A 24,270-nucleotide genomic window follows, 5' to 3' on the forward strand; every position below is an offset into this window, starting at 1 on the left:
TCTGATTTGAGAAAGTATAGTCTTGGAAGGAGCCTCTGAAGTGGTGACTTTTGAATAAAGGGAAGGAACAAGCCACATAAGTTGGGGCAGAGTATGATGGGAAGAGCAAATGTAGAGGCATAAAAGTGAAAACCAGCAGGGAGTTTTGAAGAAACATAAGGAGATGGAATGAATGGAGAATAACAGGAAGGGATATAGGAGGAGGCCAGATCACTTACTGTATTTTGCTGTGTATAACGTGCAGTTTTTGCCCAGATTTTTGAGAGGAAAAATAGGATGCACATTATACACCGGTAGAATAATAATTCTGTACCCATATAAATGTGTTTAATTTTTTTATTTATGCTTATGCATTAAAAGTATAACTCTAGAAAGCAATAGTGATATCCATATACAAAATAGTACCCTGGGAGATGATGTTTGATTTTGTTTCTAAATCTAAATAAAAACTGAAATAAAAATTGAAATAAAAAATTAAAACAAAAGGTTTTTTTCCTGAAAGTCTGGGCCAAAAATGTGGGTCCACATCAAACATGGGAGCATATTATACACAATAACGCACAGTAAATCTGTTGAGGCCATCAAGGACTCTGGCTAGTATTTTGAGTGGGATGGAAAGCCATTTAGGGGCTTTTGCTCACGGGTATGGTTTTCTTTGCAAAAACCTCGACATCTCTCAGATGGAGGGAAAGATCTAGCACTTGGGCCGTCCAGCCAGAACCTTCTTCAAATGACAGTCTTTCCTGAGAAAGGTTAAGAGTAAAGATAAATATCAGTCCTAGAAATAATATGAAGACTATGGTACATTACAAGGAGGAAGACGGGGGAAAAGGAGTCACCACAGAAACTTAAACGGGATGATTTTTTAAAAATAAGTACCGTATAAGAAAAACTAAGTCACACAAAAGGGTACCTAGCCAGATGACAGTCCACAAGATGCTGCCCACATTTTTGGAGAAATGAAACACCACCAATCAATCAATACAATTAGAGAATCATGTAAGACAATAAAATGCAATGCCAAATGTCATTTCATTCTATTTTGTACAGTGAAGTTTTTAAATCTGTGTCTTCCATATGCATGATTCTGTTTAGACCACATACAAAATTACTAACATATTTTCTTCCACTCCTACACGCCTATTTTTCTAGACATTTGGGCAGAGCTACGTGGAAGAACAAAGAAAGGAAACTTGTTTACGTACTGCTCTCCTAATATATACATCAGTAAGCACCCAGAGCCAGAAAAAATGCCTCTAAGTATTGTAATATTTTGAACAAAAGCCAGTCAGTTACGTGGGCATGCATGAGAATGAAACAACTGTAAATATAAATATTTGATAATACATTAATTATATTTCAAGCAGGAAATAGTTCAAAACATTACAGACAAAAAAGGTTGTCCGCATTGTCCCTCTAAGTCTTCTACTCTCCCATTCTTAGGCATCCTGAACATTTCTACCCCTGTCTCTCTGACCTTGGAACTCCCTAATCTAAACTACCATCACCTGGATCATTGTGGAAACCTCATCACAACATCTCCCAGCATTCCTCTGGTGTTCCCTCAATCAAGATCCCTGCATTCAGAGTGGTCTTTAAAACAAGAGATCTAATCAAGTTACTCTATTTAAAACCCTTCAGTAAGTTACCACTCAAATAGCGACATTTCCAACAAATCTACAAGGTTTTACGTGGCCCTTGGCCAAGTGTCTGGTTTCTTTTCTCACCACTGTCTCCGGGCTCTTTGGGCTCTAACCACACATTCTCGCACCTCCCCAGATCATCCCTTCATTGCAGCCTCGGGGCTTCCATGCAGGCTTTTCCTTCAGCCCGCAGCAACCTGGTGATCTTTTGCCCAACAAACAAAACTTAAATTTCACTTCTTTTTTAAAAAATATTTTATTTATTTATTCTTAGAAGAAGGGAGAGAGAAAGAGAGGGAGAGAAACATCGATTGATGCGTGAGAGATACAGTGATCAGTTCCCTCTCACATACCCCCAAATGAGGACCTGGGCCACAACCCAGCTATGTGATGAGTGGGAATCTAACTGGCGACCTTTTGGTTCACAGACTGGTACTCAATACACTGAGTGAGCCACACATACGAGGGCAAATTTCACTTCTTTAGTGAGGTCTTCCTTGACACTCCCCTCCTCTCCTAAATTAGGTCAGTTGTCTCTGTTACATATATCCTGAAGCCCTTACTTTCCATCACCATACTTAATGGAACTGGCTGAGAGGAAGGGGTGGGGGCAGAGACTGAGTTACAGAGAGACTGTGTTTCCATAAGCACATATATTTTAAAGGTTTATTGTCACCCTGAATTCATGAGGACAAGGAATATGCCTAGCATAGTTCCTAGAATACAAAAGACATTAATATTTGTAGAAAGTGATGCAACAATTACATTTCCTAAAAGAAGGCAAATCAGGTGAAAAGTTAATTGTCCATTTTTATTTCTAATAAATCTAGTTTGCTTGAAAAATAAGTAAAAAATTGATCCAACCTAAAAAGCATATAATTCAATAGAAACAAGTATACAAAAATACACCTAGATTAAAAATACCAGCCACCTATATGGAGTGTGTTGATGGTTACAAGTACACTTATCAGCAAAGGAAAAGTAACTAGAGTTCATGTCTATCTCTTTTTTTTAAAGATTTATTTATTTATTTATCCTTAGGGGGGAAGGAAAGGAGAGAAATATCAATGTATGGTTGCCTCTTGTGAGTCCCCCGCTGGGAACTGGCCCGCAACCCAGGCATGTGCCCTGACTGGGAATCGAACCGTGATCGTGTGGTTCGCAGGTCCACACTCAATCCACTGAGCTACGCCAGCCAGGGCTTCATGTCTATCTCTTTAGAGGAAGTGATCACAATTTAGATTTAAGTGACAAAAAAAATACAACCACCAAAAAACCACTCCATAGTATGTACGATCCTCTCACAGCTTCTCCCTTCTTTAGTTCCCCCAAGACATTCTTGTATATTTCAAAATTAGGCATAAAATATCACTCATCGACCAAACCTTTTAACTGAAATACTTGTATTATTTACTTTTCTAGAAAATCTTCACCAGAGGACACTTTTTCATTGCCTTTTTTAGAGAGAGAGAAAGGAGGCAGGGCAGAGAGAGAGAGAGAGAGATGGACAGTCAGACAGACATAGACGTGAGGGAGACACATCAATTGATTGGATTCTCAAATGTACCCTGCCCAGGGGTTGAACCCATGGCCTTTTCAATCTGTGGAACGACACTCCAACCAACTGAGCCAGACATGCTAGGGCTTATGTTTTCTTGAAAACGACGTGGACAAACACTTCTCCCAATTATTTACCTAAGTTCTAAAACATTCTGAAATTTTTAAATTTAGAAGTCAATTCCTTTTCTGCATTCCAATAATTTCTAAATCTGTTTTTGCCTATAATGAAATGAAATTATTTAAGACTGAACCATAGCTTATTTAACCTGCTAATGTTGATATATTTTTTTAAAAAAGCAAACATACCCAAGCTTGGAACCGTATTAGAAAGTATCAATGTCATTAATTAAACTCAAGACCTGTGGGTATTTCAGAGTGAATGACAACTAGAGTCAGGAGCTCCCAGCCCAGTGTCTGGTACAGCAAGTCCTAAGCAGAGAGAATGGAAAGGAAGGATGAACACGTGAATGTCATGGGAAAGGAAACCCCTGCCACACTAACTCACACTTGACGAAGCACAGGGGAAAAGCAAAATCTAAGTCTCTTCTTTTAGTCATTAAAAACACTGCCCTTCCTAAAAACTACTTTAGTCGGAAACTGCTAGTGGTCAGACTGGATCAGATAAATTTAGTAATGGAGTCAGTAGAAAACAGACTTTGTGGACTATCTGATATGTACATGTACATATATATGTATATACACATGGCCCTTTATTTTATAGTGAAATACATCACAAAATGGCACTTCTAAAATATAAGGTGATTCTATCTTTTACCTATATAACCAAGATCAGCATTGTATGTTCTGAAACCTTGGCAAGGTTTCCTACAGCAATGGCAAGGGGAAGTGGGTTGGAGAGTTCACATACAGACTTTCCTCCCTAAAGAAATATACCAAGAATGCAAAAGATGAAAATGAGGGCCCACTGGTCTAGAATGAGCACAATTGTACAGAATAGCTCGTATTTAGAAATCTTCCATCCTTCAGGACACAGAAGCATTATTTCTAACAATTATGGGAAGAAATTTAATTACACATCCAAAAACCTTGAGCTACTAAAAAACAGTCCATATTCTTTTCATTCATGGAAAATCAGTCCGACAAATAAAAGATACCTCTTAGGACGGCAAGCATGTCTTCTGTCTACATCTTATTAAATGTATATGGATATAGGTCAATGGATAAGGAAATTTTAAACTAAAACAGAAAATCTGATTCAGATTCAAATTAACATCTTCCCTTTACCTATTCCTTCTGGCAGTATGCACTTGCAAAATCTGTAACAACAAACTATCACTTCATTATCTTCCCACAAGAGACTGGTTTTCGGTAACACTTCACAATGCTTCTGAGATAGCGTATCTGACATAACACCTCTACTTCTCTCCAGCATTTAACAAGATAAAGAAAAGGCAGAAAGAAAAAGTAAAAAAATGGTGGTGTTGCGAGTGAAAGAATCCAAACTTTCATGAACATTCAAACATTAACTATACGTCTCAATTTAAACTATTTTCCTACATAGGCATCTGACTTGTTTCCCTTTAAAGTAATTATGCACTGTAGTGTCATTGACTCAGTGCTGATAGCAATCATTAATTAATGGGAGAAGGACCCTTGTAAACTAAATATAACTAAAACAAAGCATAGTACTTCAAGGACCTAGGGTGGTTGTTTTAATGATTTCTCTTTAATCAAATAAAGCTGAGTAATCAAATGTGGCCTTTGAAGAAGGCTACTTCTACCTTTAACCCAGGTAGGATCCCTCAGAGAGGAGATAAAAGGGTAAGTTTCAATTCACCATTCACCGAGTTGTTTCAAGAACAACTCAGTATTAAACTTGCTTGACTGTGAAACTTGCAATGTTTAAATTTTCTTCAGTGATATTATTAAAATGTAGATGTAATTGCTTAGTATTACCTCCTTTGTAGTAATATCCAGAACACAAGTATGGTGCCCTATATACAAAACGTACAGGTTTGGGTTTTTTTTTTTTACTTTGTGCTTTATTTATTTTTTAATATATTTTATTATGTTATTACAGTCATCCCATTTCCCCCCCTTATTCCCCTCCACCCTGCACACCCTCTCCCTCCCACATTCCCCTTCTTGAGTTCATATCCATGTGTTTTAAGTTCTTTAGCTTTTACATCTCCCGTACTATTCTTGCCCTCCCCCTGTCTATTTTCTGCCTGCCATCTAAGCTACTCATTCTCTGTACCTTCTCCCCGTTCTCCTCCTCCCACTTCCCTGTTGCTAACCCTCCATGTGATCTCCATTTCTGTGGTTCTGTTCCTGTTCTAGTTGTTTCCTTAGTTTGTTTTTACTTTAGGTATGGTTGTTAGTAACTATGAATTTGCTGTCATTTTAGTATGTATGTTTTTCATCTTCTTTTTCTTAGACAAGTCCCTTTAACAGTTCACAAAACATACAGGGTTTTAAAGGTTGTACCACAAACTAAATATAGCAAAATCTAGCAATAAAGAAGTTCACATTATTTCTCTCCAGCTAAATCCATTCCCAAGGTCATCTCCCAACAGGTCTATTCAAGTACTTCTCAGTGTCTTTGTGCTTGGATACAAGCATTTAGAGGGCAGAAATCAGGCCTGACACAATGTGCTTTCACGGCCCCTAGGACAGCTCCATTTGCACGTGATGATTATTAAAGGCTAGTTGAAAGGTATTTGACAATACAATTGCTGAAAAATTCCACGTTCTCCCTTGCACATGAAATCTCGTGCCTTATACCTTGCGATTTCAGCAGTGCCATGTGTGCTGTGATAGTTAAGGGCCTGTCAATGTTTCCATTATAAACTCTGGTTTTCAGAGGTTTGTATCTTGGCCTATAAAAATAGATTCCGGTCTGTAACTTGGCATAGAAAGTACTGGTATCAGCCCAAGAGAACATTTTTTGTTCCAAAGATTAAAATAAAAATCTGTTTAGTAGTTTTAAGTTAAGAGAGTGTTAAAAAAAAAGAGGGGGTTGGCAGGGTAGTGGGTATAGAATGTTTTTAAAAACACACACACACAAAACCAATGTCTATGGCTCACTACTGCTTCATTTAAGATTTTGAAATAATTAACACAATATAAACCAATGAAAAATTATTGCGTAAATGAAATACCTAAAAAGAGTTTTAATTAAAAACATAGCAGTTACAAAAAATCATAATTTTTTAAACAACTACATATGTAGCATCTCAAATAATCCCCACATTTAAAGACTGTCCAAGTACTCGCTGAAAGTAAACGAAAACTATTTCAAAGATATGTTTTTCCAGATATGTAAAAATTACTTTTTAATGAATCACTAAAAGCAGATTTACTTCAGATTAGTGGAGACGATCTTCAATCCTATCTTCAATTTATGCATCAAGAAGTTTCTAAAACATAACTTAAATGTAAGAAACTCTGAAGTAGTCTTTATATACTGTCTGTTAAATGACATTTAAGTTTTGTGTTGTTTAGCATAATATAAACGTTTTCTTCAAAAATATAATGCTGTTATATAACACTGCTGCACCACCAAAAATACATTTTGAAACCATAACATATCTGTTAAAAGGGGTATAAATTGAAATAAATGACATGGAGGGTGATTTGGAAATAGCCATCAAAATTAGAAATTTACATTATATGCATACACACACACACACACACACACACAGAAAGTCTGTCCAGAAAGTATCCTGCATGTAATCTGAAAAATGGAGACATTTATTGAAAAAGATGCAAGATACAAGAAACACTGTACACAGGATAATGATGCCTCAGTGCCCTTCAAAGTAGGCACCTTGGGACTGCACACAGTTCTTCCAATTGCCATCAGCTGCCTTGTTGTATTTTCCTGAATCTCATCAACAGTCTGAAATCTCTTCTCTTTCAAAGGTGACTTTACTTTGGGGAAAAGCCAGAAGTCACAGGGCACCAAATCTAGACTGTGGGGGGCTGAGTCACCTGGGTGACTTGATGTTTAGCCAGAAAACTCTGAACGAGAAATGATGCCTGAGCAGGCACTTTGTTGTGACGAAGCTGCCAGTCACCACCAGCTGCCCACAGCTGTGCCCTTCTGAGTCGTCCAAATGGTTTCCCTGGAGGCATGTTCAAATTTAATGCAAAATTTGATGCAGGTTTGTTGCTCTACCCGCTTAGCAATTTTGAATGCGATGGCCACACAGTACACATGCTCACTCAATGGTGTCTACCATCCCCACTGACTAGTATAGTGAGGTTGTCACTGTTCACACATGGATATCCCATTCAGCTCTGCTTGGCTAGCAGGTTACATGGATATTGCACAAACTATTCTCACTGTATTAACAATGGCTGGACTTTTTCAGACAGACCTCATACACACACACTTCTTGACTTTGTAATTACATTCTTATGAATTTACACTATGAATATGCCTACACATATGTGAAATTATAACTTATATACTGTCAAAGAATATTTCTAAATGATTTTTTAAGTAGCAAATGCTAAAACCAACCTAAATGTCCACCATTTGGGGATTTATTGTACATACATACAGTGGTATTACCATATAGCATAAAAAGGGAAGAAAGAAAAAAAGACAAAAACAAAAAACAGGTACTGATACAAAAAGATTTCCAAGTTAAAATGGTAAGTGAAACTAGCAAAATCCTATGTTACTATCCATGTGAAAAGAAAATACACACACACACGCACACACACACACACATATTTAGAGACAGAGTGTTGTATTTGCTTTTACATGCATATAATATTTCTAGAAAGGCACACAATAAACAAACAACAAAGATTAATGGTCTCCCGTGAAAATAATGTAATAGTTTTGGGTGGTATTCCTAAGCAAAGTCTCAGTATCAGATAACATAACAAAAAACAATTATTAGAAAGAAAAATACATAAATCTAAGCTTCTATAATTACTGAAAACAATGCCATTCATTACATTCAACCCAGTGGTCCTCAAATGTTAGCGTACACTGAAATGCCCTGGAGATCTTATTGAAACACAGGTTTCTGGACTCCGCCCTCAGAATTTCTATCAACAGGTCTGGAGTAGAGCCTGTAAATAAGAGTTTGCCTCTCTTCATAGTCCCCAGATGAAGCTGAGTTCCTGGTCCAGGGGCCACACTTTGAGAAAATCTGTTCTGAATCAAAATTGTACATAAAATTATACATAAAAACCCATCCGCTAACAACATTACTACAGTGTTATAACAACACTGGAAATATAATCGTGTTATTAGAGATGATATTTAAATAATAATGCTTATTTTCATAAAACTTAAGAATTCTGAGTGGTGCAGGTTGGATGATGATTTAAATTTTTCTGAACAAGGTACAATAAGGAGGAGAGGACACAAACAATTTAGTTACATGGCACTTTTCAAATGTAACCTCCCATCCCTATTTCTGCCACTAGATGGAAACCAGTACAATGACAAGCTGTCAAGTTGCAGACGTTATTTAAAAATAGAAAAATAAACTGAGGTTAAAATTGTATCACATGACTGAGAGACATACAGCTATGGGCCCCTATCCTGACATTTACTCAAGTGTAACCACACTTATTATCTAATTAATTAAGTGTACGTGCATTAGCCACTGGTCTGTAAATTACATCAACTTTAGAGCTGTTATGGCTTGACTCATGACAACATACCCCCAAATTCCTACCTTTAAGTCCTAGTCCCCATTACCTCAGAGTATGGCCTTTTTGGGGAGATGGTACCTCATGTTGGAAATCAAGTTAATCCTTGAGCGGTTGCACGGATGACAACAGTCATCTACGCAAAATAATTGGTTTTAGTCCGGAAGCACAACCACTACAGGGTTAAAATGACATCATTAAGGTGGGCCCTAATCAATACAACAGATGTTCTTATAGAAACAGGAAGACTAAGCACATACAGAAGGAAGATAATGTGAACACACAGGAAGACAGGCATCTGCAAGCAAAAAAGAGAGGCTAGAACAGATCCATCCTTCGCAGCCCTCGGAGGAACCAACCCTGCCACGCAGTCGTCTCAGACTTCTAACCTCCGAAAGTGAGACAATACATGTCTGTTGTTCTGGCCACTCGTTCTGTGATGCTTTGTCACGGCAGTCTTAGGAAATCAATCCAGAAGTTGTGTTTTATTTACTTTTTTCATTTTAAAAGGTTGAATGGCTATTATAAGCAACATATTATGTCAAATGTTGAGACACAAAAGTCAATAATATTTACCTTCAAAGAGCTTACAGTCTAATGTTTTATTACTTAAAAAGGCATGAATATTCATTAGTCATTCCTAAATTTTCAGCAGTTTTTTCAAAGCTTGTTAATGTTTGATTCAGAAGCTACGAGACACCGACGCTGACTCGACTTGGTGTTTACTGCCGCCACCTCAATTACAGTGCCCCTGCTCGAGGCCTCCTCCTTGGGGCAACTTTCTAACTGGCTTCTCTTTCTCCAACCCACTGCACGCACTGCTGCAGCACCTTCGTGACACCAGCCTTGATGCACTTTCCCTGCTCAAACTGTTTCAACAAACACCTTGCAAGAACATTTGTATTCTTTTCTCAAGTCAAGGTATAGTCAATCATACCTCCCAACAGATGTACATGACTTCAAATTATTTAAAACCATCGATTTAGTTTGCAACTAGAAACCTGAAATATTTTAAAAGAATAAGCAGTTATTTATAATGAACAGGAGCAACAACATCATAAAGAATCATATAATAGACCTGTGTTTAACAAAAAAAGAACACGAGAACATGTATGACTGACCCATGGACATGACAACAGTGTGGGGATTGACTGGGAGTGGGGGGTGGGCTGGGAGGAGGAGGGAAGAGGGGGAAAATTGGGACAACTATAATGAATAACAATAATTTTTTAAAATAGCCCCTTGAACAGTCTCTTAGCAAGTTCAGCACAAGACTAATTATCTCAAAATGTGATGTAATGGGGATACAAATTGACAGTTGTCCTTGATCTTCGGATTAGACTTACAAACATGACTCTATTACAAATGAAAATTTAACTTTGAATTTCCTGCCACTATATTATCAAACGTCTCCACTGCTAAATTAACATTTTTCTCTTAATAACATAGTTATCCATTTGTTTTATCTTTATAAAAACTAATGACATTCAATTGCTGGGGAAAATAATTGTTAGTACTAAATTTTCTCTTTTTCCTTTCTTCTCAACAGAATTCAGTTATATGGTTGAGGAATTCAAACAGACAGCTAATATTCCTCTATTCTCTTACAAGAAAATAAATTCACTAAGTAAATAATTTCTCATCTTCAAAAAATATCAAAGTGAAAATGAGTATTTCTTGGCTTCTAGAACACATAATATTCTACTGTCTTTATTTCTTTTATGTCCCGGAGAGAACATCTCTTATTAGTCCTACAATTAAACGATTCAGCATCCAGCCACACTATCTTTGCCTTTTAACAGTTCCAATCAGTGGCAGATCTAGGTGTAATCAACAGCAGCAGGGGGCTTTAGGAAGCAAAACAAAACAAAAACAGTGGGAATCTTTACGCGATACAGTCAAGTGATACTAGGAAACATTACAGGCTATTTTAATCCAAGTTCATCTAAAATATTCGAGTCTGGTTTTATAATCAGAAGTGAAACAGGCAGAACAATTTTTGAATATCTGAGAACAGAATACATTTCAAACAGTTTAATAGTAAAGGCTAACATGAAAGGGGACAGTTTTGAAAATGAATCTTCTCAGTCTCAGAAGGGTCATCACTTCTGTTTTAGTGATTTAGCACACCCATTTCGCTGAGAAGTGAGAGCCCTCCTTAGCTGTTAGTTTACCTGTTCCTGCTACCACGCCCAACCCATTTCGTATCACGTACTTCTAAAATTAAAGCATCTCAGAGAGGAACTGGCAATATTCTACCTTTTAGGAAACATTTAAAATTTTACCAGCAACATCAAGACAGTCTTAAAATGTAATTTAGCAGAATGTTCCCATTTCTTTCATTTTCTTATTCTGGATTCCCTAGCCTACCGTGTAGGGGTGGTCGTTAAGCAATATGACTGGCGCCACTTAATAGCAGGCAGGTAGCACAGTGATTTATTTACATGAAAATTCCAAAGCCAATGGTAGTATGATGTGATGACTACAAATTTTAACTCCACAAAAATTCACAAATGGAAATGTTTCCATAGTAACAACCTGATCACATTCCATGTGAGGATAGCTGATTTCATAATATGATTCTATAGCTGCTTGTCGCAGTGTGTGCAATGAGACATCTATGAAACCCCACTTCTTCTATTTCCTCGTTCTGCTTAGAACAACATGGGAGGCATGAGGCTGACAGGTTTACAATCTTGTCAAGTTTTCTCTTAGTTCTTTTAAAAATTTCAAAACCAAATACATGTAAAACAAAAGACTGGCTAGGATTTAAAACATTTAACTATAGAATTTGGTATAAGACATTCCAACATAGAATACTAGAATTTCACACAGAACAAAACAAATGTACCTGATGGCAATAATTCCTCCTTCTAAAAATATTCCAAAGTCATTCAGCAACAATCTACAGTGCTTTTATCAAAAAAGCCATGTGTTGTATCATGTTTTTTTCAAAAAAAATTGTCCAGCCTCTATCCAACAGGTACTTAAGTCAAATATTAATAAAAGTATCCATTATCAGTAAATTGACCTTTCCCATGTAAAGGTGTTTTCCATAAAAAATGTGTCTAGATACTTCGTACTTATTGTTGAGGGAGGAAATTACATTAAAATATGACAGGGAGAAGAAGATGTCAATACTAAATTTGTCCTGTCATGTAACAAAAATTTACTTTATGATTAAAGCTTTGACTGTAAAAGAATTTACAGATAAGAATAATAAAGTAACTAATTTATTTGGGTTGATATAATAAAGGATATATATACAGTAAATAATGTACAAAACATACATTTGAAAATCACTTTCTCAGCTCACCAAAGTATGAATATTTACATAAATTCAAAAGGACTTCCCAAATACTTTTTAATTATTCTCCTAAAATTATTTTATACGGTAACAATTTTAATAACTGTGGTCATCAATTTTACATCACTTCCAAGAATGTGTTATTTTTTAATACTTTTATCAGGTATAAATTTCTTCTCCATATCTGATTTGTACTGTTTGACCAAAGCAAGAGGAGGTATCTCTATTCTTTTTTCTCTCAATTATGTGCATGCTACCAGTCATAAAATATCTAAAGGTACCTAAAAGCTAGTCCCTTTTAATTTTAATGGTTTTCCTCCCATGATAAATGAATAAAAAACAGATATTAATAGTGAACAGATAAAAAATAAGTTTATAATTTTATTACAAGTTACAAAAGAAAAATCACATTATAACTATTCAACAACTATGCAACAGGTTGTACTTTGCTTTTCCATGAAGATCGTTTTAATAATAGTTTTCTAGTACTGTTTTGCAAAATGAGTTGTCACAGAAACAAAGGATACATTTAATTTTACTTCCCAGCCTCTATTGGCTTTTCCCGATACTGTAATCCCATGTGAAGGAAGATGATCTCAGTAACATTACACAGGCTAATATTTTGTTTCCCTGGGTAAATGATACATTACTATCAAATCAAATCTCTCCCCTTCTATGTGATTTGTAATTATTACTAAAGCATTTAATAGGAACACTGTTACTACTATGAGTATATTCAAAAAAGCTAAGAGTCACGGTTAAAATAGACCATTTAGGAATATTAATTTCCCCTGACCTTACTGATCTCTATCTGTAGTAAAAGTTTTACTTTAGCGCTGTGATTCTGCAGCCTGTGATTTCAATTTATTTAATCACTCTGAAATAACACCAAACTGCTAAAAATGGCCATGTCCACCTGAATTGAAACACATCTATAAAAGTAAAATAGAATTCGAGTGTTTAAAAGGAAAAATACAAGTACACATACACAAAGTATAAAATTTACCACAGAGCATCTTCTTCCATAATCTTACCCAGAGTCAAGGGAGGAAGCACTGTGTAAAGCATGTATCATGGCCACCATTAAAACTGTCATCAAATAGAAATTGTCATGAAATAATTTCCAAGTTTTTATTCCAATATAAGTAATATACTGACTACGTGAAGTAAAAAAATAAGAGTATTCAGACTTCTGGAAATAGAATGATATTAAGTAATAATAAGAAGGCAATCTACCTGCCGTGGTTCATTAAATGCAGTATTTTGCCATAAAAAATACAGCACTCACGTATTTATGGACATCACCAAATATCACATACATATAAAGCTTTAAGTTAAAGTATCATGACCCTGACTTTTACAATGTGTCCAGAGTAGGATATGACTGTGAATTCACATTAATGTTCACGTGAATCAGGCTAAAAGCATCAACTGCGATATCCAAATTATTTCCCCCCTCCGTGTATTCTTTCAGATTTATTTGAAAAGAAAATTAAAATTGTGAAAAAGAACTTTCAGTGTATAGCTTTATTTCCAAAGCAAATGAGGATCCAACAGTACAGCAACAGTAAAGCAGTGATGTGTGAGAGAGTGCACAGGCACGCACTCCCAAACACTCCGCAAAAGATTTCCTCCCATGGCTACACCATTGCTTTGCAGACAACAAGCTAATTTGGGTTCCTATCATGCATCTGATCGGTCATACGGCAATACAAAACAGAAATAAGTAAAGACGACCATCTGCTTGTTAGCTGAAACTATAAAAGTATATCTTTTTAATAAACAATAAAATTAGTTTGACAGGGCAGAGACCACCTGAATAGAAAATCAAATATTTCATGTTATTTAAGGTGTATGTCTGCTGGCTATTAAAATACTCCTCTTTAATTTATTACAGCAACACACACAATACTCATGTCATCCTCATTTTCTAAATCAATAATCAGCACAGCATGCTTCATTAACAGTGACCAATCACAGATGAGCTGGGGATCTCATTTTACAACATGAGCATTCCTAAGACATAAACCATCTGCTACTTGTAGTAACAGAAAAATCAAATTAATCCATTCTTATCATGCATTCAGATTTTAAAGCAATTAAAGATGCTCTTAGTGTAATCGCAGCCACAGAAGTAGTTCTGTAATGAGGGAAGCAAACTCTTCACTGAACTTTCTGTCATTCTCAATACATTTGAAAACTTTACAAGCTTTCTGCACTCCAGTGGGCCATTGTTCTCTGAACACAGATGTTGAAAACAACAAGCAATTTTTATTAAACATTTAATCTTTGCACATTTGAAAGAGTTTAAATACTGAACAGTGATGAAAACATAAAACATATAAACACCAAAAATAACTGCATATTAAAATGAGGCACAGTGTCTAGCTGAAACTTACCATGGTAAGAAATTCAGAAATGAGGTTTTTCTGACTCCTTAAACTCCTGCCCTTAGCCCTTTTATTTTCTGACACATATGGTATGCGTTAATACCGACTTCAACATCTGCAATACCTGCGCAGGGGCATGGGAAGCTCTATTTCGGAATCGTATAGATTTGTGGTTTTATGTACTTGTTTTCCCTTAGGCTATCTCTAACGTGAGGACTATTACTCAGTAACAAAATTTGAGTACAAAGAACACCAATCCTTCCAATGATTAACACAAGGACCTATGATCTTAAAAGGAAATTTAAAAAATGACAATCGCAGAAATATCAAAGAAACAAGCTTGAAAAAGCAAAGGAAGCAACTTGGCAGGGCAAAACTCACCCCTTGTTAAAGCCCCTCCCCTAATTAAGTTTCAGCTATCAAAACTAAAGTACAAAGTTGTAATTCAAATCAAGAACATTTGGAAATGTTTCAAAGGAGAACAGAAATAATAATTAAAGCTTCCGAATAAATTCCAAATGTGCATATCATCTCCCCTCCTAAGTAAAACAGCATTTTGAAGGAAGAACAAGAGTTTGGCCAAGAACTAGAAAAGGAAAGGCTGAGGGGAAGAGCATCCTGGAAGCAAACGGGCAAAGAACGAAGAAGACATCCACTCCAGGAGCAGTTACTAAAAATGTAGCACATGCCACGCACTGTTCTAGGCCCTGGGACACAGGACTAAACAAGACATCAGACCTGATCCGACGGAACTTAAATGCTGTTGGCCGGGGACAGACAATAAACAAATACAGAAACACCAATTATCACTGACTGCAAGAATGAAAAGAAAACAAACCGATGGGATAGAGAGACACGGGGTAATTCTCACATGGATACTCTGGTATCCGAAGAGGTGCCATTTAACCTGAAAGCTGAATGATGACAAACACACGCACATTCACACAGAAACCACAACTCATCACGGATGGGAATCTAGAAAAATGTTATTTCAGTGAGAAGACAGAATAGAAGCCCAAAGGCAGAAATGATCTTTAGGACAATTCCAAAGTTCCATAACATTTTTCTAACACTTAACATGGAATACACATTTTTCAGTGTTTTTGTTTACTACTAATATTCTAGCCCCAAATCCTGCCTAGGAGATGGAAAATGAACCATTACTATACAACTCAGGAACAAACCCAAAATTGACTACAAATGAGTGATACAATTGACCCAAAATGAGTGATAAATGTTCACTCATTACTGTATTAACAGACTGAGCACAAATATGACCTTCAGCCATCATATTTGGGACAAAAGAGAAATGGGTAAGAAACCTGAGTCCCTGCTATTATTTTAAAAAGTCTTCATAGTTGCTGTTCAAAGGTCATCAGTTAATACAAAAAGTCCTTAAGCAAAGCCACATGAACTGCCATGCCTTATCTTTAAAAATATCATTTGTAAAATACAATGAGATTCTACTTGTCACTTATCAGATTGTCAAAAATCCAAAACTCTGACAACATATACTAGTAGCAACACTGGGAAAGACTAGCTGGAAAGAGTGGGAAAAGTACAATGGTACAAAGTGGGATCTGAAAACACTTAAAACTACAAATACATTTTTTCTTGATCCAGAAAATCCACACTGGAAATTATTCCCACAAAAACACTAGTTCACAATCTCTAAAAACCAAAAGCAATTTCTTAACTTTGATATAGAATCATGTGGCAACAAAATTTACTTGCATTAATATGCAGGTATTCATAGTTTTTATTTAGCCAACAATGTGCTAATCATATATTTTCCATCAGAACTAGTAACTTGTTTGTTTACTTGGTGCTACATCCACTAGAAATGCTCTGTTATTTGGAAACATGTGCATTAACAGTCCCAAAATAAAAAAAAAATTGCGAATTCCAAAACATATCTAGTCTTTTTATGTATTTCAGATAAGGAATTGAGAATCTGTACAAGCTTATTCATTACAATATTGTACAATATGCAAAAGCGAACTTCTGGAAACCACCCAAGTAAGTGTTCCATAACAGAGGACTGGTTGATGCAACTATTCATTGGTGCCTTTAAATAGTATCAACATCTATTCACTAAACACTCAGCCTATCATATAGGAGCCTACTCTACTGTAGTGTGAGTACATTTGGTGAGAAAAGACTGAATGAAATAACCTTAAATAAGATTTCAAGATCACTATAAAGGGGTTATCAGTCAACACACAAAAGTCCTTAATCAAAACCCATTGTTTACCATTTCACTAATCCATTCTTTTAAAAGGAACACATCCTGAAATACCTTTTGAAAAAAAAAATTTGGAATGAATCATAGTATGTTAGCTCCCAGAGTAGTAATTTGGAGAAGCTTGAGTCGGTTCCACAGGTGGCCCATAGCTAAGGTAATCAACGCAAGAAGCTCTCAGGAGCTGGAGCCAGTACATGTCTTTGAAGGACAGTGAAAAGGTGGGGAGAGAAAGGAAAAGAAAACAGGACCATAGACAGGGATTTTTATTTAAGAGGCTTAATTTGGACATATTCTGGTTGAGGGGAATGACAGAAATCCAATTATTCTTTTATGCCTTTTGTTGTTGTTATATGATACTTCGAAACATTCCAGGAAATCAGCAAATGTTGACAAATGCATACACAGGTTTTCCCCCATCACGGAACAACTTTCTGCACCCGGGTGTCAGTAAAGCTGTTCACAAACGGGCTAGATCCTAAAGGGCATGGAGGATTTGGATGTTAGAAAACACATCGACTTTCTCTATAAAAATCTTTCCATTCTAGTGTCATTGACCCTTTCCTTAAAAAGAACACAGCCCTTCAGCTTTTATCTCAATTTCAAATATGTATGTTTCTCTTTATGAACTCAAGTTGAAGCATATGAAATCACTGATATTTAATAGCTTTTTACCTACCAAATAGAGGTAACATCCAACGGTTTAAAATTCATTTCCATTACTTGAATTTTCATCATCATTCTCGCTTCATGGCTAGTCATAGCCAACTTGGGCTCTTCCCTACTGCTTACCAGGACATTACAATAGATACTGTGTTTGCATCCACACCTCTGGTTTCTCACCGTCTTGACACCGTCTTACACCTAATACCAGAACAGTCTTCACAAGCACAGGGTTTGATCGTGACATGCCTTGTTGCACACCTATCTCTCTGATCCCCGAAAGCTTATTAGAATGCAACTGATCACTGGTGACATTTTAAAAGGATAATCTTAAATCAGCTCTAATTTATCAAAAGGGTAACTCATTTTCAAATTTGATAATTTATTTTTATTAATGAACTAAATAGGAATAAATTTCCTAAATGATTAATACAGATTATAAAATGCCTTAAGAGCAAGAAATTACCATTATTAACTGTGGTTAAAACAATAATTTACATATACAAGTAAATCACATTCACTGACCATTTCTATTATTTTACTTAATACAAAATAGGAATAGAGTAGACAAACAAGAATAGAAAACATTTAAGACATTGGTGCACACCTACACAGAGGAAAAGTAAGAAGTATAGAAAGCCAAAGCAAATTTAAGTTCTTATGCTGCTACAAAATGTAACACAACCTAAAGTACCTTCCTCCCTCAACACAAAATTAAAATAAAAACCTAACCGTTTGACATGAATGAAAAACATATTGTACACTGATAAGTGTTTAAGTCATTAGTCCAAGAACAGGTATTGACCTAACTACTCACTGGTAACACAACTAGATAAATAAGTATAAATAAAGAATTAACTACAATAAAAATTAAGAAATTCCCCTTGAAAAACATGTAAAACAACATAGCTATAAAACTTATGTATCGGGGAAAAAAGAGTGGTGGGTCCTCTTCTCCCAGAGTTACTCTGACACACAACGGCTTAAGTGAATTAACATCTTCATTTGGACATAATTAAATGATGGGATAAGAAGTTTGTATATAAATACATCACTCTTTTAAATAAAAACATAAAGTTTAAAAATATGCTTTGCTGCTAACAAGCATTAAATTGGAAGTATGTATTACTTGCTTTACATGGCAATTCCCATTGGTAGTCTCCTTCTGGCTTTTTGGGGGGTGTGGTATCTGAGCACTTCAAGGGACAGCTTTAAGAAGATGAAAGAAATTAAAAGATAACATTTTGTAATTTGTTAGGGCATAAATACCAGAAATTTAAGTAAGACAGGATACAGACACAGAACAAGACACAACCACATACCACAACAAGACAGATTCATCCTGAACTCCTAAGGATGGGTCAGTGCTGGCTTCTGACCACTCAGCACCGCTACGTCATAAAAACTTTCACAGCTATGTTATAAAAACTTTAGAAGTTCCCATAACTCAAATTTTTCTCTTGTGTAGATTCGCTTAACCATTTATATGGTTATAATAGCTGCTAAAAAAGCAAAATCCAATGGAGTAAATTTTAAAGATCTTATTGGCTTTTTATTTAATGAACACGAATGGAGCAGCATCCAATCTAACAGACCGAAAAGCACTCCCAACAGTTGTACAAAATGAAAACCTACCATAGGAAGAAGGAAGTGGGAAAAAAGAACCTATAATAGGTTTTACAAAAAGTGGATTGGTTATGGCAAGATCACTTTACTTTAGGGAATGGAAGGAGTCTATCAGCAGATTATTTAACCAACTGATTGGACAATTCCTGATTGACTTAGATCCCATTTCTGGGAAAGCTGAAAAAGCAATTCAGTTTTGGTTTGGAGACCAGAGGCTTAGGATAATGGACTCCATTCTGCTCCTGTTGTTTTCAACAAAGCCAAATTCTTCTATAAACATATTACCAGATTAAACTTTTTTGAGAAACTTTGTGTTGCCAAAATCTATTTCATAGTACCTTAACAAATCAATGAACTATGAGTTTGTAAGCAAATTCATACTTTACTGAATCTTTAATAAAACCAAAAACCCTGCTCCCAAAGTCTCAAGGGGTTTGCTCTTAGAAAGATTATTACAATCAATTTGTTTATTTAAAGTGCAATTTGAATTCATGAATATAAGAAACTCCATGGGAAACACAAACCTAACAGATTATACAATATAAAATTATCACCTTAAATTACAATAGTAATAATGACCAAGACTGTCTGAATAGCATTAAAGAAAAAATACTGATTTAAACAGCATGCCATCTCCTTTAAAAGCTTTTTAATCAGACATAAACACCAAAAAAATTGTCATGGGAAAAGGATTTCAACATAGTCAGAGATTAATGGTCATGAGCAGGGCTGAATCAATGCAGTTACAATATATACAGATTTTTTAAAATATATTACCCTAAGAAATTATTAGTTATGAACACCGGATTCAATGGGAATGGAGAAGATAAAGAAAAAGAGGATCTTTCTCAGCTAAGAGCTGGCAGATTTATCCTGTAAAGGGCCAGAGGGCACTTCAGCCTTTGCGGGTCAGTCTCTGTCTTAACTCCTCAGCTCTGCTATATTTTAATGAGTACGGCTGTGTTACAAGAAACTTTATTTATGGACAGTGTAATTTCATATAAGTATGCCTGTATCACAAAATATCACTCTTATTTCAACTTTTTAAAATATTAAAAAATGTAAAAGCCATTCTTAGATGGTAAGTAATACAAAAATGGATGGCGAACTAGACTTAGCCCATGAACCAGGTGCAAGTCACCTTGTGTTCTAAGTCATATCTTTAATGACACTGTCATCCCTAAAACATAAATAGAAACTTGATTCTTTTATCTCCCTCATTTTCTACACCTACATTCCAAATATTTTAGCATCTATCTCCTACTTTCTATCATCAACATCTTAATTCAGAGTCATTATTTCTCACTTAGATAACTGCCCCAAACAAAACAAAATTAAAAGCATCCTATGGGATCTTGCTGAACATCAGTGGTGGTCACATCTCCAATCCATCCTAAGAGACTGCAACTAGAGTAAATCTCTCTAGGATGCAAATCTAGTCCCGTAATTTGATTAACCACGTGTAGATACACAAATAAAAACAAAGACCCTTTTAAAAATACATTAGTAAATTTGACTTAATATTTAAACATAAAACACTTAAATCACAACTAAAGAAAAACAGTTCTTACAAATACTAATGAAACACTTGCAAATTTGCATATTTAAGGAGAAAAATACTAATAAAATGTAAAAATGTACAGCACACATTTTTTGACCACATACAAATCTATATTTCTTTAAAATCCTTGTTGGATAATCAGAAATTGAAACACATTTCACTTCTAGATAGCTTATATATATACTCTGGTTTCTCTTCAGATAGTAGAAATCTTTCGCCTTTTACTAGAGAGCTTATATGATAAAAAACAGCGCATAGGAAATGAAATAATGAGTCAACAAATACAGGTTTGGAGCATCAATGGCTGCCAACATTTAAAATGATAAAAAGATTTTAGGTGCCTCCAGATGAAAGGACAGACAAGCACCCAGTCTTGCCTAAGAGATTAAGCCTAAATCTGTTCAAGCTCTGACGCTACCTGTCAATTTGGAGAAAATATAGAAGAAAATGTTTAATTCTTATGAGTGCGAAATCAGCAAATTTCATAGCTGCAGCAAATGCTCCAGGTCAAATGGCCCAGGTTCTTCAATAGATCACTTATAAAGAAAACGAAACATTGGAGAAAGAAACCATAGATTAAGAAAAAATTAAAAGATGAAAATAAATTTTTTAAATGGCAACACTGAACTGTAGTGTCTAGAGATGCACACTTGGGTAATAAAACCATAAAATTAAATAATTATTATAAAAGTCAAAAGAGTGGTTATTTTGGAGGGAGTATGGGTGCTACAATTGGCATAAAGCACATGGAAGGGATTCCGCAGCAGCTGACAGAGCTCTGTTTCTCGACCACAATGCCTCTCACTTCCAAGCCAAAGCACCTGCTTGCAGCATGGGTACATTTTAACAAACCCTTAAGGAATTAATGAGGCCTATTATGTATAAACTGTTGCATTACAAAGAAGAAACTCATTGGACATTAGCATGACTCTAACACCTAAATGGTAACTAAGAAACCACGAGAACAATGATCTCACAATACACCAGGACCAAGAAGAAATCCTTCCAGAAATTCAATGACAATTTAATATTAGAAAATTGAGTAACTGGGTAAAGTAAGCTAAGGGAGAACATACTGTAATATCATTCCATTGAATGTAGCAAACCTTTGATAAAATTTAACAGTCATTTTTCATTAAAAAATAAACTAATCAAATAAAAAATGAAACTTTCATTCCCCAATAGACCATTAGTGGGCATGGAACAAAAACACAAATAACAGAAATTGTCAAGGCTTTGGCTACTAATGCTGTTTTCAACATTGTTAGGAAGATTTTAGCAAACCCAACAGGACAAGTATGAGAAGTAAGAAGTATAACATTTAAAAGGAAGGAAGACAAAATTGTAACTTGCAGTTGTTGTCATCTACCTACAAACAATGTGAAACAACCGTAATTTTTTACTTCTATAAAATGTGTCAGACTACATAAAAGCTTTCCTTTACACCAGAAACTCCTCACAAGTCAATAAATATTTGAGTGATGTGCCAGAAACTGTGCTAAACACTGGACTAACCACTTAGAACCATAAGGAAAATACCCCATGACAACAGCCAACAACAAACAGTACACTGTGAAAAAAACTACATGGAGAAAATGTGTGATGTGTTTGGAGGACTCACACGGCATTGGATTAAATCAGTGTGTGGAACACATTCCTGGATAAGAAAACTCATCATTGGAAAACATAAATTTTCCTCAAAGTAATCAGTACTTCTAAAACAATTCTATTAGAAAGTCCAAAAGGATTAGAGGTCAGAAAGTGGCAGATTCAACAAACAGATTTTATAGAGTCCATCTAAATTGTCTGAACACCTACGATTTTTTAAATAAGAATAATGTGAAAGGAACAGCCTTATAAGGTAAAAAAAGCAATAAATCCAGTTATTAAAAAGTATAAAATCCTTAAAAAAGAGAGACAGCCAGATCAACAGATTAAAACTAAATCCAAAACAAATGAATAACTATGCCAAAATTTAGAATATGATGACAGCACTTTTGTTGATGGCATGAACATGATGACTAAGAGTTTTCTAATCTTGTAGTTAGGTAGAAAGATATCACTGAATGAAACTTAGGAAACCAGATGCAGGAGGACCAAATGAAGCAAGAATAGAATACATTTAATTTTGGACATCGAATTTGAAGAATTCTTGTGGAGCCCAAGTAAAGAAACATCAAATAGGTAGTTAGATACATGAGCCCGGTGGTCATAACCTTGATCTAGGCTGGAGCTATGAACTTGAAAATCATGGCACAAAATTGGTAACTGAAGTCATGGCCTCAGATGAGACTATCAAGAGGAAAGTATAGTGAGAGGAGAAAATACTGGAACTTGAGGAAGACAAACACTTAAAAATCAGGTAGAGAAAAATAAGCTAAAAGATATGCAGTAATCAATCATTCGAGAAATAGAAAAACCAGAAATATGTGATATCATTCAAGAAAGGGCAAAAATGTATTTCAAAATGGGGGAAAGTACAAGTTAAGGTCTGAAATATGCACCTGAATTATCAAAGCACATTGTGCTTGGTACAAGGTTACAGATTCACAATGTGAAGAATTCAAGTGAAAAATCTGTATTTCAAAAGTGTTTTTAAAAAGGGCTTATGTAGATAATGTTTTTAAAAGTAAGTAAGAAAAGGAAAACAGCATAAAAAAAGGAGGGGGCACTTGGAAGGCCATATATGGACAAAAAACAATGGTCCGCAGAGGAAAAAGAGTTACAGATTGTTTTCAACTTTGTACACTTCTGGAGCTTTGACTGTTTGCCAAAAACATGAGTATTTATAGGTTAGCAATAAATACAGTTTATTTTGAAGAAAAAATTACCTACCCAGATATTTCCTTTATAAGAAGGAGAATTATACATAATCATTCAAAACCTAAAAGAAATTCAGGGAGGCCTCAAACAGATCCATAGCATTCTAACTCTTTTATTGTGGCCACATCCCAAGAATGAAATGGTTTTATCCATTTGTTTACCCAGTGTTTATTAAACATCTATTATCAACCACTCACTGTGCTAAAAACACTGCAGGTAAAAATAAAAGTAAGATACTACCTGTAAGCCACGGAGCCAACAGTGTAACAGAGAACACCAACATGTAAACAAATAAATATAATTCAACATGACAAGTGTATATCCAAAGTGCCAACGAAGGTCTAAGTTAAAATATTTGATGAAAGAAAGAAAATTTGAATTGAACCTTGAAGAAAAATAAGTAGGAGGTTCCAGTCCAGCTCATCGTACTCAAAAGGAACAGAAAAGCAAAAGCAGAGAGGCATAAACGTATGTTGGAGAAGACTGAGTACTTCTAATGAATTTTAAATCTGCATTCAGCCATCCTAACCACCATACTTCCTGGCTCCCTGTGTGTGCCCCTACTGATGAGGACCTCACCAAACTCCACATCTCTATCTTTAAAGTTCTCAGCACAGACATGTAGTTATCTTTTTTCTATGTGCTTAAATAAATTAGCACCCATCCATCCAATCATGAGCCTCAAATCTGCTTAGATTATTTTAATTTTGAAACTATCTCACTGCATAGTCACTAACGCCCTTCTGCTGAGTGAAAAAAGAAAGAAAAGAAAATAATAGAGTAAGCCCCGAAATCCACCTGGGGTCAGATCGCTA

General features: G+C 35.5%; 1 protein-coding gene across 4 annotated transcripts in view; it reads right to left on the bottom strand.

Annotated features, from left to right (window-relative positions):
* The window catches only part of TBC1D5 (TBC1 domain family member 5), a 476,007-nt gene that overhangs the window by 312,714 nt on the left and 139,023 nt on the right, over window positions 1-24,270 (bottom strand). Inside the window, exon 1 of one of the 4 annotated variants that reach the window (XM_037061362.1) lies at window positions 14,550-14,711. The exons of the other annotated variants lie outside the window; for them this stretch is intronic. The gene's annotated coding sequence lies outside the window, so the exon portion shown is untranslated. Of the gene's footprint in view, window positions 1-14,549; window positions 14,712-24,270 lie in introns of those variants that run through there. 4 annotated transcript variants of the gene reach the window in all.

The sequence above is a fragment of the Sturnira hondurensis genome, unplaced genomic scaffold (genome assembly GCF_014824575.4).
Source record: "Sturnira hondurensis isolate 20B ecotype Veracruz unplaced genomic scaffold, ASM1482457v3 Scaffold0013299, whole genome shotgun sequence".
Classification (NCBI taxonomy): Eukaryota; Metazoa; Chordata; class Mammalia; order Chiroptera; family Phyllostomidae; genus Sturnira; species Sturnira hondurensis.